This window comes from Nomascus leucogenys, chromosome 4, assembly GCF_006542625.1.
Source record: "Nomascus leucogenys isolate Asia chromosome 4, Asia_NLE_v1, whole genome shotgun sequence".
Lineage (NCBI taxonomy): Eukaryota > Metazoa > Chordata > Mammalia > Primates > Hylobatidae > Nomascus > Nomascus leucogenys.
In genome coordinates, this window is record NC_044384.1 from 137,760,842 (window position 1) to 137,771,709 (window position 10,868).

At 39.4% G+C, this 10,868-nt stretch overlaps 1 pseudogene; it reads left to right on the forward strand.

The window, feature by feature from the left end:
• The first annotated feature begins 3,742 nt into the window (after positions 1–3,742).
• Positions 3,743–3,911, forward strand: LOC115835018 (annotated as a pseudogene).
• The last annotated feature ends 6,957 nt before the right edge of the window (positions 3,912–10,868 follow it).

The following is a 10,868-nucleotide window of genomic DNA, read 5'->3' on the forward strand; positions in this document are numbered from 1 at the left end:
TTTCATCCTCTGACCACCTGGCCGGGGCATACCTAGGTAGCACATTCCTTTCTCTTGCTATCCGTCGCAAGGCTGTGCTGCATCATTCGGTAACGCATTTCCCCTAAATGAATCCTTTGGCCTGATCCTTTGGCCAAGTGTTTCTTCCCTCTTTCTTGGAAATCCCAACCAGCTCCATCCTCCGACGATTTGGGGCACTCCTTGTGGAGAATCCCTGTGCCACTGCTTTTGGGGGAAGGGCAGCTATGGGTTCCTTGGGATGAAGCCATAGGTTATAAAAAACATAAAATCCATTTTGAAATTGTAATTAAAATGCAGTTGTAGACCTACAGCAAAGGAAGGCAATTTCTTTCTTTTTTTTTTTTGAGACAGAGTCTCACTCTGTCGCCCAGGCTGGAGTGCAGTGGCGCTATCTGGGTTCACTGCAAGCTCCGCCTCCCGGGTTCAATCCATTCTCCTGTGTCAGCCTCCGGAGTAGCTGGGACTACAGGCGCCCGCCACCACGCCCGGCTAATTTGTTTGTATTTTTTAGTGGAGACGGGGTTTCACCGTGTTTTGCCAGGATGGTCTCCATCTCCTGACCTTGTGATCCACCTGCCTCGGCCTCCCAAAGTGCTGGGATTACAGGCGTGAGCCACCGCACCCGGCGAAAGGAAGACAATTTCTGTAAAAACTTCTGAAGTTGAAAAAGTTCTGCTTCAACTGTATGTGCACATAGTGTTCAGTAGATGTGTTCAGCAGAACTGTTTACAACATGCTCTGAGCGTTTGTAATGTTACACTGTAGCTGGGTAGAAATATTGACTGAATGGAGGAAAGATGTATTTTGTAATGTGAAAATGCTTTCGTTGTTTAGAAAACTCTCCATTGCAAGCTGTAGACCTAAATAATAAACTGGCATATACATTCTAGCTTTAAAATAATGGTAATTTGTGGTACATATACTCAAAGCTGGAACATGCCTTGAAGTTGGGGATGCGGGTGCTTTAGTCAGACATGCATGCATGCCTTCAAACACTGCAATTTGTCCCATCTGCCTTCTCTATATTCCATCGTGTCTGCATCACTTTAATGCTGGAAACCTTCATGGTCACAGAATGGCTGCCGGCCAGCTTCCACAACAATAGCCTTTCTCATTCAATTCCAGTAAATAAATTAATTCTCTCCAACGAAATCTTACTGAAAATAAAAAATGCTTGATCCCAAAAAGCCCTCACAGAAATGCTATATTTTTACTCATATCTCATTGACTTTAATGACACCATATGCCCATCCTAGAACAAAACAAACAAACAAACAAAAACATGAATAGCTTGAAGGGATATGCTGACTACTCTGGAGGATAGAATTGCAGATAGCTCCAGCTTCCACAGAGTTACATGGACCGCATGACAAAGAGGTGAATACCTAAAAAGAAATCTGAAAGCTGTTACCCAAAATAAAAATGAATGAGGGTTGCCCAAACCAGCAAATTATTTGTCTTACATATATTTTCCAAATATTGGCATATCCATCCTTTTAGAAGGGAAAGGTTTGGATAGTATTAAGAGAGTTGGAATTCTAAAACTTACGTTCTTTAAAGGTAATAGAGAAATATTACACATGTACTCCTTTCAAATAGGAAAAATGTATATGAAAAGCAGAAGGAATTGGCTTTATGCATGAAATAACTAGTCCTTCGCCTTAACATTCTATACACACTGGTGAAAAAAATATATCAGTAAAAAAATTGCACTAGAAAATTGTTGGTTTACGGTAAAAGGAGTACATCTACCATGTAAGAGTTTAATGTGACTATAGCTTTTCTTAAACCAATCTGAATTAAACAATGGATTCTCATGAAGCCTAAAATTTATGGTGTTCAGCAGAACTGTTTACAACCAGAAATTAAGCTCATTTTAGTGTAAGGAGCTTTGCATATAAGCTGATTTTAGGAGCTGCTGAAATTCAAAATGTAAATGGCTTTAATTTAGTAGTATCCCTGCTTTGTAATGCAGGCAGTCCAGGCTGCTATCTTTGTTTCCCATTAATTATTGATGTTTTCAATTCACTACGTTAAGCTCCAGAGCAGCCAATACACTGGACCACACACATTTCTCAACTGTTTGGCTCCCAGGAGTTTAAATTCCTTACGGCAAGGAAATGCGCGTGGATGTGGTGATAACTCTAAACCTAAAAACAGAAGAAAAAGAACTATCAGTGTATTCACACTGCTGGTGTTTACCCATTTCTATTCAGATATCAGGTATATAAGTAAATATCTGTATATTTTTGGAATTCAAAAAATTATTAAAAATATTTAGAGAATTTCTAAATTTCTTCATGGATCTTCATTCATCTTTTAGACACAATGTTTTCTCCCATTACTTTCTTTGTTCTATTAAAAATCCTTTCCAATTACTTAGTGTCTAATACCAGAAACTGTGCCAGGAGCATTGTCTACATTACATGAAATAACTTTTTAAAAATTCATGTTAGTTATTATAGACCCCCCTTTTAATGAAAGGAAAACTGAGAATCAGGTTTTTGAAAAGTTACCCAAAATCGCCAGGCACAGTGGCTCATGCCTGTAATCCCAGCACTTTGGGAGGCCCAGGCAGGTGGATCACAAGGTCAGGAGATTGAGACCATCCTGGCTAACACGGTGAAACCTCATCTCTACTAAAAATACAAAAAATTAACCAGGCGTGGTTGCACCTGCCTGTAATCCCAGCTACTTGGGAGGCTGAGGCAGGAGAATTGCTTGAACCTGGGAGGCAGAGGTTGCAGTGAGCCAAGATCACACTGCACTCCAGCCTGAGTGAGAGAGCGAGACTCCGTCTTGAAAAAAAAAAAAAAAAAGGTAATCCAAAATCAGTAAAGCTAAGAAAGGGTGAAGTCTAAAATTGATCTCAGGTGTATGAAATTATTTTCTAGGCAGAAAATGTCACCTAGCCTTCCTATCAAATTATACCCTTTCTTTTTCTTCCTCATATATTTAGGTTAAAAAAAAAAAGTATGTTAAGCAAGGATGTGCTTTACCTATTAGCATTATTTTAGAAACATAGGTCACTAAATATTGTATCAGAAAAGATTTAGAAAGAGTCAAAAATGTTTACTTCTAAATTTTATAAAACATCAGTCCCCTGATTTGGACGTCTAAAATATTTGCAGGTAGAAGAAGCATTGACTTTCTTAGACAGAGAAGTATCAAGTCACCTCCTAATGTTCAACACGATTGGGTCCATAGAAAGAGGAAGAAATCTAGTATGAATTTGGAAGAAAATGATCAATATGTTAGAATTAGCTTTAATTTTTCTCCTCTTTAACTGGTATCTGTGCTGGGTTTGTTGGGTTTGTTCCACCAAATCTCCCTTCTAGACTTTTCCTCCTGGGTCATTGGAAGCTGACCTGTGGAGACTGGATCTCCCTGCTGTCAGCACCATCTTCAGTTTGGGTTCAGCCAATGGAAAGTTCTGGTAGATGAGAGGGTAGGAGGAAAAGGAGGTTAGGTTCTTCCTTTACAGACTCCCTTCTTGCAGGGTTACTGTCAGATGGCATCGCTCTGGTAGATAAAGCAGTTCTTGTAAGAAGGTCCTCTCAATACATCTACTCATCATGGAATTAGATAACTGCTCCCCATGCTGGCCATTTCAGAATGAGGTATGGGAAGCCTATCACTTCTCATGGCTGGGTGAAAATGTTGACTGAATAGAGGAAAAAGATATACTGAACTGTAAAATTCATTACTTAGAAATCTCTCCATCGCTTCTCGGCCTTTTGGCTAAGATCAAGTGTAGAAATCTCTCCAACACAAGCTAGTTGGTATACATATTTTAGGTATATCCATACAACACTCTTGCTGGCTACAATATCGCTTGGTTTCTTTATATTCTGCCCACACTTTCTAAAATATTCATTTATGAAACTTTGCTTAGTTCCTCACTGTGGCTGTTCCATCTTTTTCCAGTGGGCACACTGACTAAGAGTAATTGACTTTTGAAGTAGCTTTAGGAAACAAGGGTTTTTCACCTTTCAGCATTTTAGAATTATGTCACAATAAGATTCCATAATTGAGCTGCTTATGTATTTGAGAAGAAATAACTTCTTTGCTAGGGGTAATAGACCATGAGTAATTCCATGGCTTGTGGTGGTATCCTGATAACTCAAATTATCTCTCCTGGCAGCATGTGATGAAGAATGTTGTGCAGATGACGGTCAAGTAGCTAAAGCACTTGGTAACTATGGTAACCATCATGATTAGCAAGATTGTGGAGTCAGGTGGCTTTTTCTGACTAGCCTAGAAAGCATCAACAGTAAAAAGGACAAGCTCAAGTCCTGGAAAAGAACAGGCAGAAAAAATCAAGAAGTCTTTGGAGACATTTTGAAGAGGCTCTCCTCTCCTCTAGTTGCAGCCAACAGATGCTAAGAGCTGCTAAAGCACCAATTAAATATAAAAATGTGAAAAAATATTATGCTACATCGAAGTCATTAATGAGAAAGAAGATCTACCCTGAGGCCTGTGGTGGAGACATTTGAGCAGAGACAGTCAATGTTAAAATATTCTAACAGCAAACTTCCCCTGAACTCACTGTGCCAGCAGAGATATCCCCACTCCATGCCAACGTCATCCAACATATGCGCGCACACACACACACATACACACACACACACACACACAAGTGAAGGAACCGGCCATTCCCATCAAATACTTGGATGTTTGGCTCTTACATTAATTATGTCTTTTATCCTCTTCATTCGATGCTTTGACATCTGGGGCTTTGCTGACCCTGGAGGGACCTGTGTCTCCCACAGGGACCCAGTTTTCAGAGATAGTAAATAGCACAACTACTAACATGCTTTTAAAATGCAAACCAACTAATCCAAGGTCCACACCCAACTATCTCATTTATTGGGCTCACATACTCGAGGACTAATATCTATTTCCCCTAACCACCTCAGGACTAGATACCAGACAGCCAGAGATAAACCCTAGTCCCCAGAGCCCACTGAAATTATTCAAATTAGCCATCCCTAAACCTGCTTACCATCCTGTGACTGTTTCTTCCTGTGAAAACCACAATAAAGGCCCTTACCTATAGTCCCCACCTCTCTCTGCCTCCCGATCAACCCCAGCACCACCTCCTGTGGCCCTCCAGAATGGAGTGCCCCTTCTCTTGAAAACTGTGAGTTATAAAGTGTCCCTTCAATGGCAAACAACTGGTCTGTTAGCCTTTTTATACTTCAAACTTTCTATCAATATGCTCTATTTCAAAATAGTCTACAAGCTGTTTCCTCATCTCAGGGCATACCTCCACCTCACCATTTTTCCTTGTAGTCCATAAAAAGTTAGATATTCATAGATTAGATTGGAAATTTCACAGATTGACTCAAGAGGAGATAATCAGTACCCCAAATGTGTTGTTGCATATCACCAATTTCTATCAGCGGTGATCTGAGAGACATTTTATGAGAGGATCTAAAGACATTAAACCAGAAAAAATAAAACATAAGTATAGTTTGGAATGAATGTATTAATGGGTATGTATGATCTGGGATTTAGAATTTACTGTATTGAGCGTCTGGCAACGGTGTTATTAAAAGAGCTTTAAACTCCCAAATTCCCTGAAGCTATCTTGCTAATCTCCTTTATCATCTTGGCTAATTTAAAGTTGAACAGCAGCCTACAGTCACTGATGATCAAATCCCAAAGTTTAGTGGCTTAGGGTGCAAAAGCTTAGGTTGTCATGAATGTTAGACCAGTTTTGTTATGTATAAAATGTTTATTCACCTATAAAAAATAAAAATAAAAAAAACCTCCTCGGCTGCAATAACCCAAAGGGGACTCTATTCACTAAACTGTAAAGAAAATTATTGGTGAGAAGGACACTGGCATGTAAAGTTCTGCAGTGGCTGTACTCTGTAGCCAGAGCTAACACTGAGGGATACTGCAATAATATCAGGCTCCATCATTTCCACAGAAACTTAGAGCCCAGATCAGATGGCAATGTTGATCTGTCAAAGGTCATTTGAGTGGATTAAACATAATAAACAACTGAGTTGAGTGATAATCATGTTTTGAGAGACATAGATCTATGGCAATGATTAACTGATCATGAAGGTACAAGGAATAAAATAGATTGACAGCCTAGGCATGCATAATGTATTCTATAGGAAAATTCTGCTGCTAATGGACAGAAACCTAACTCAAATTGCAGTAGGGGATTTATGACAGACACATTTTGTTCTTTTCCCATTGTCTGAGCATACAGTGAATAGATATATTTACTTACTGGCAGAATTCTTATATAGGTTCTACAATCTGTATAGTGAAGGCAGTTATGGTAAAAAAAAAGGCCAGTTGGAAACCCTTGGATCTTCGCACTCCTTTCAAGAGAGTGAAGAAAAAGCCAAGCCAGGCAGGGCGCGGTGGCTCACACTTGTAATCCCACCACTTTGGGAGGCTGAGATGGGTGGATCACCTGAGGTCAGGAGTTTGAGAACAGCCTGGCCAACATAGCGAAACCTCGTCTCTACTAAAAATACAAAAATTAGCTGGGCATGACGGCACGTGCCTGTAATCCCAGCTACTCGGGAGGCTGAGGCAAGTGAATCGCTTGAACCCAGGAGGCAGAGGTTGCAGTGAGCCAAGATCATGCCATTGCACTCCACCATGGGTGACTGAGCGAGACTCTGTCTCAAGAGAAAAACAACAACAACAACAACAAATAGCGAAACCAATCTACAACAGATTTGCAGATTAGTACCAGCTACGTATATTTTTAAAATGTGGAGGTGGTGATTCCTATCACATTCTCATTTAATTGTCTGTTAGCCAGTGCCAAAGCCAGAACTAGGTCATGGAGAATGACCATAGATTATCACAAAATTAATATGATGAGGATGATAATCACAGTTGAGTTGCCAGAAGTGATATCTTTACTAATCAATGCAGATGGTCTCTTGCATGCCGAAGGTTTCTTTTTTCCATTTCTATTAGTAAAATTAACCTGAAACATTTTTGCCTTAATCAGTAGTAATATCAGTGTGCCCTTACTCTCCTTACTTAGACCAATGTCATAATGTCCAAAGGTCTCTTGATCAGGCTGATTTCTTACTGCCGATATTTTATGTTGATGACATGATTCTAACCAAATGTCATTATGAGAAATTAATAAGCCATCAAAGTACTATTATAAGATATATGGATATAAGACAATGGGTTAGCAACTCTGCAAAATTCAGGGGCTTGTCATATCATGGAAGTTTCTATGAATCCAACAATGGAGACAGTATCTCAGAATATACTCTTTAACGTGAAAGCAAGTTGCCATCCCTTGCAATGCCCACTGTAAAAACACTCAATGCTTTGGGTAGCTCTTTGGATTTAGAGACAACATGCATCATATTTAAGTAGGCTCTTCTAATCTCTTACTGGATAACTCATAAATATGACATTTTTGAATGGTACCAGAATAAGAAAATAGCCCACAGAAGGGAAAATACGTCCTGAAATTTGGAGTCAATCAGCAAACTCAATAGCATTGGAAGTGTTTATGACAGACAGAGAGGTTTTATGGAACTCTTGGCAAGTCTCAATAGGAGAAACAGCACAGACCCTTAAAGTTTGATAATAAGGCCTTGCCCTGTCACAAACTTTTCTCTGTCTGAAAATCCACTGTGACCTGGTATTGGTCCCCAGTAGAAACTGAATATTTGATCACAAGATAACAAATAATCATATATCCCCACCTGTTCATACTTAACAGAGGGTTGTTAGCTAATCTAATGAATCATAAAATTGAACGCATGCAGAGTATGCCCCAGTGTAATGGAAAAGGAATTTATGAAACTGAATTTAAGCTTAACTCGAATGCAAATATAAACTGAAGAAGAATTACTCAGTTGCACACATTTTCACTGTTGTGTGACATCTCTGTCAACCTGTATCTATGATTAGTATACTATGGTTAACATTCAAATCAAGACGCTTTTAAAAGTGCAAAGCAGGTCGGGCACAATGTCACATGCCTGTCATCTCAGCACTTTGGGAATCCAAGGTGGGTGGATCAGGAGGTCAGAGGATCAAGACTATCCTGGCTAACATAGTGAAACCCAGTCTCTAGTAAAAATGCAAAAAAAAAAAAAATTAGCCAGTTGTGATGGCACACACCTGTAGTCCCAGCTACTCGGGAGGCTGAGGCAGGAGAATTGCTTCAACCCGGGAGTCAAGGCTTCAGTGAGGCAAGATTGCACCACTGCACTCCAGCCTTGGTGACACAGCGAGACTCCATCTCAAAACAGACAAACAAACAAAAACAAAAAACAAAACAAAAGCCCCCAAAAAAGTGCAAAGCAACACTATTATTAAGATGGAACAGTGGGTGTAAATTGGAAGCATTCCGGGAAAACCAGGATCTATCATCACCCTATTTATGACAATTTGACAAAGAAAGAAGTGAAAGAAAAAAATGTAGCAGTTTGGTTTATGGAACAATGTGTACCATATGCAATCGACTGTCTGATTAGAAGTTGTTCCATTAAAGCCCCATTCAGGAATGATCTTCAAAAACAGTCACATAGAGACATCTCTTTAATTAACAGACTTTTGAGAAATGAGAGTACATCACTTCATATAAAAGAAGAGGTGGCCTAAAATATAGATCTATGTTTATTCGTAGGCAGTGGCTAATGGGTTGACTGACCTATCAGGGAAATGGAAAGAACAAAATAGGAAGAATGGTGACAGGGAATTCGGAAATATGGGATTCTCAAACAGCTTAAATACGTAAAACTATTTTGACCCCTATGAATGCTGACTAGCAAGCTGCCACTATGGATAAGGGTCTCCCAAATGAGATGGTGTATATGAATTACGCTGAAGGTGGCAGCCATCCAGGTGCTTTCTCAATAAGCCTATTTATACAGTGACCATGATAGCAGGTATGAGGGCTATGTACGAATTGTACAAGAGGTACTTTCTCATCCAGGCTGATTTGGTTACTGCTATTATGCTCAACCAGACAAAAGTAAATACCTCCCAGTTTTGTTTTATTCCCTGGAAGGTACTAACTGGCCATCTAACAACAGGTTGACTAGTTTGGGTACTTTATATCTTGGAGGTGTTTATTAGATAGATTTTGTTACAGTAAAAATTAATATCAAAATACCAGTGGCTTAAAACAAGGACAACAGTATCAAGTACCATTTCTTGTTCACATTACATAAATTGACTGTGGGTCTGTCCCATTTGGCTTCCATTCTGTTATTCTAATCTGGGACCCAAGGTGAAGGAGAACCTCTAATGTGAGACATCCTGCTGTTGTGACAGAAGACAAAATCAGAAGAGGCTGAACCAAGTCACACAAAGCATTAAAAGTCGCCATTGTGCATGCAAATGATCTGAATCACAACCACTGATATTTTTTCAACCAAAACAATGCACATGAATCTAAGCTCAGAAGTAAGGGTGGCCAAGTATCCTCCAAATACCATTTACCAGAAAGCTGAGGAAATTATATCAACAAAGGACACTGAGGTGTAACCCTCTTATAGGGAAAGGAGCTAACATTCATAACAACAACGGAATCTTTCACAAAATGACAAGAAATCCCTTCTCCACATCCACATGAGAATAGACATATATTCCGGATACATATTTACCATCTCTATCTACAGTTCTTCTGCTAGGACTAAGCATATGAAATTAGAGAATGCCTCATTAATTGCCATGTTATTCCATACAAGTATTCCTTGATCAAGAGACATATGCTATAGCAATACAAGGATAGCAATGGGTTTTAGCACAGAAAATTTATAGTCTTAATCACGTCTTCCATTACAGTATTTTTGATAAAACAGTTAATAGTCTATAAGATTAGTGTCAATCAAAAAAATGTATTACATGCTTTAAATTAGTACTGGGTACATGATGCAATCTCTTCCATAGATGGGATGCATGTGTTTAAGAACCAAAGAGTAGCATTAGGAGTGGTAACGTACATAACGTGTTGGAAGGATTTTTTCTCCCCATCTCCATTAGCATAGGCTTTCTGGGTGTTTAGATTTTGGTGCTCAAAAAGAGGAATACTTCCAAGAGAGAACACCATCGTGATTCCATTAAATTGAAAGCTGAGACTGCATTCTGACAGGCTTGTACTCACTCCCTTTTTTTTTTCTTTCGGTCCCATAGGCAGAAAAGGGGTCACTGAATTTCCTGAAATGACTAATTCTGATTTCTAAGAGAAAAATTTCTGGTCCCATAGGCAGAAAATGGGTCATTGAATTTCTTGAAATTCTGGTTTGTAAGAGAAAAACATCCTGCTACAAAACAATGGGGAAAAGAACAACGTTAGGAGCCCAGGTCATTCATGACTCACAGAGGTTCCCCTTAGTGCTGCCCAGATGCATAATTCAGGTCCGCGAGGAAATGCAACAGGGTAACCAAAGACTCAAAAATTTGAGTTATTCTACCAGATAAATAATGCCATTCAAATGGGGTGCAGCTAAAACTTGGGAGCACAAGTTGCAGTCAAAGAAGGCACCCGTGATTACCAACATAGGCCTCATGGTTAACTAATGAAGTGAAAATTAAAGCCTCTATGTTTATGTTGTTTATTTTACTTCATTTTAACGCCTGCCAGATTACATAAAGACATAGCTACAATTTTAGCTTCTCATAATAAGTAGTATTTCACATTCCATGTCGCTTCTGGAACTTTGTGTGTCTTTTGTATTAGGGACACACCTTTTTCACTGGAAGAACTAATAACAGGCCGAGGCAGGCAGATCACAAGGTCAGGAGATCAAGACCATCCTGGCTAACACAGTGAACCCCCGTCTCTACTAAAAATAATAATGATAAAAAATTAGCCGGGTGTGGTGGCATGC